A 3,411-nucleotide genomic window follows, 5' to 3' on the forward strand; every position below is an offset into this window, starting at 1 on the left:
TCAATGTTCATCTCTTATACTCTAATAGATTTTTTTTGTTTTTAATTTTTTATTCTGATGTAGAAAAGCGTTGTTCAAAAATAGCATGTCTGAATATAGCAGGACCCACTTGGATTTCTAACAAAACTTTATTCTTGTCTCTGACTCCAATCAGGCTCACAGTTTTCAATGTTTTGAAAATGTGGAGTTTGAGYGGGGTACTGTGTCAAAGCAACCAAGAAAAACAGTATTTTTAATTGTCAGTTTCAGTTCAAAATATTTAGTTCAATTTAGCTTTTTGTCACTGTTTTTTCTTTTTTTTTTTAGATACTGCCTTGCTATTTTAAATCATTTTGCTGGATTTAGGATTTACATATTGTTATGTAGAGTTTGGTTTCTGTCTACCTTTTTTGTTTGTTTTAGCTCTCAAGTTACACAACTTTTAGCTTTTGTTTAGCTAATTTAAGCTTCCATCTACTGCTCTGCCAAGTTTAGATTTTGTTATGATCATTTTAACTTTACCAATTCAGTTCCAGCTACTTTAACACATGTCAATCAGCTCTCAGTATTCACTCTGCATTTTTGCAGGAAATGTTATTATCATTATTTTTTTAAGTTTTATCTAAATTTAGTTCATGTTCAGCACATTTTCAAATTGGTTGTGCCTGAGAAGCAAAATGAAACTGGCACCAGCATTGAGGCTAAAGTAATGCTGCAACTCTTAAGCCACTTTAACACTTCCACTGCAGGCGTGAAATTTTCCAGAGATGTTCCAGAGAGGTGGCATGTGAGAAGGCAAATAACCACAACGTCCTCTCCTGATTTCTCACAGAGAATTTTCAGCCAATTACTCAGTGGTGTCTGCTGAAGACCACAGAGTGAAACCATCAATGCTGTGCTTTCTTGCAAAAGCCTTTATTCTTTGTGAGCAAGTGTTTGTTCTTTATGCTAATAAAGTGCATTAAGCACCTGGAGACATTAGGCTTAGAATCAATATTAGTAATGGGAGGAAACGCTTGTCTCTGTCCAAGAATAACAAAGTGTACTTCTCATGATCAGTAGCTGGAATAACTTGTTACCTCATCTTCTAAAGGCAATTTCTGATCAAATGTCAGCTCAAAAACTGGAACATTGCTTTTAAACTAATTTTTTCATCRGCCAGTGATGACTGTCTTCATCTGCGTTGGTCTCAGACAGAACCAGACTCCAGCATCATGTTTAATGACTCGTGCAGCATTAGGTTGAACTTTGACCACTATGGTACACCATGAGGAAAAACTACACAATCAATAAACTTAATGCACCCACCCAGGCATAAAGGGGGAGCAGTGATAAAGCATGTGTTTAAATTATTACACAACACAAACTGATGCTTAGAGGAAAGTTTGATCTGGGAAACAGCATTCCCCTCTAAATATTCAATATCYAAACAGATGCATCTTTGTAAAATCTGTCTGTGGGCTTCACCTCATACAGGTGGGAAATCTTACAGCATACAATGACAGAAAGACAGGATTAAAGTTATAGTTTAAATTACTTGAAGTATGGTTCTGTGGAAAACATTATGATCCACTTGTGAAACTGTGTTTTCAGGGAAAATGCTGAGAGCTAGATGACTTTGCTGAAAACTGATGAAGAAACTGAAACTGAGTTGTTAAGACTAAAAGAAGCAGAGCACAAACTAAAAGCTAAAATAAGCTAAATGCTAGCTAAAGGTTGCAAAACACTAGCTAAAAGTAGCAAAAAGTTAGCTAAAGGCCCGGTTCTAAAACTCGCACTACACCCTACGTCCCTCTATGAAGTGTGCATTCAGTCAAAGTGCATATAAAAGTGTGAGTGCACAGGTTAAGGCGTGCAAAAATTGGAGAATTGGGATAGTGYGGGTTACGTCATGGACTTGTGCCTCTGCAGCGTAACTGCACCATCCCAGTTAGCATGACCAATCGCTCTTTTGGCATTTGCACTGCTGGAAATGATAGTACAACTCCAACAAGCAACCGTCATACCACTCCCCTCAGGCAGAAGGCTTCGGTCCATTCAGACCAGATCATCCCCCATAAGAAGCCTTTCTTCCCCTCTGCCATCAGACTCTTGAACATTTAGAATCACGTCACTCTATAACTCTGCCTTCATGGACACTTTATCACTGGTTTTTAAATTGCACAGTCCTGATTATATTGTTTTTCTGGTCACTTTTATCACTTGAACTAATTGCACTACTCCAAATATACAGTAGTATTGTCTGCTCCRATTACTGAACTGGTGTACATATGTTTTATATATTTTATTACCAGTATATTTTTCCTTTATACTCATCGCACATTTACACCAAAGCAAATTCCTAGTCTGTGAATCCTGTTCATTGACAATGGCAATAAAACTGATTCTGATTCTGATTTTTAAAGGTTTCCTATCAGATAAAAGCATCAAAAGGCTAGTTACAAGCTAAATAAACCAAAGCACCAGCTAAAAGCTATAAGTACCAAAAAATTATAGCTGAAACATAAATATAGCAAAAAATAGTTATGAGCAGCAAAGGTTTCCTAAAAGCTAAAATCATCAAATGGCCATGGGTACAATCTAAAAAAGGCAAAGAGCCAGCTAAAAGCTAAAAGTATCAAAATGCCACCTAAAAGCTAAAAGTAGCTGAGGGAGACAAAAAAACAAAGCCCATCAGCTGAAGTAGATTTAATAGAAAACTGTGTATTTAAAGAAATTGAAGGAATCAAATCAAAATTTCTAACAGGACGAAGATCTAAATGTTCACCTAATGTCAGGGGCTTTAATATAGCTCATCTCATTGTGGGGCGGCTGTGGTAGAGTGGTTAGGGGAGTCGTCCTGGAACCAGAAGGTCGCCGGTTCGATTTCCATCCAGTCGATTCAGTCATTGTGTCCTTGGGAAAGACACCTTACCCCGCCTTGCCTACCTCTGGTGGTCAGAGTGTCCGGTGGCACCTGTGTTTGGCAGCCTCGCCTCTGTCAGTGTGCCCCAGGGCAGCTGTGGCTACATCTGTAATCTGCCATCATCAGTGTGTGAAGATGTGTGCATGGGTGAATGACTGCAGTGTGAAGCGCTTTGAGTGTCCTGGATGGACAGAAAGGCGCCATCAAAGTACAGCCCATTTACCATCAATTCATTGCCCACAGCCACAAGAGTTTTGCCTGTGTTTGTGTGTTATTAGTTTGCAGCAGATGCAAAATATCTCATGAACCATGATTTAATGAAACTTTAAGAAAGTAGCCAACAGAGTGTAGCACATCTACAACTGATTAACTCATGGAGTCAGTCCAGATGACTTCCAGGGCTAATCAACTTTGGTCAACTCAAACATTCCTTTTACTCAGGTAATCTTACAGACAATGGGCCTCATGCAAGAACATGTTCGTATTCTTATCCTAAATTTCTCTTACTTTTGTTCACACAAAGGGTT

Source organism: Austrofundulus limnaeus, unplaced genomic scaffold (genome assembly GCF_001266775.1).
Source record: "Austrofundulus limnaeus strain Quisiro unplaced genomic scaffold, Austrofundulus_limnaeus-1.0 Scaffold289, whole genome shotgun sequence".
Lineage (NCBI taxonomy): Eukaryota > Metazoa > Chordata > Actinopteri > Cyprinodontiformes > Rivulidae > Austrofundulus > Austrofundulus limnaeus.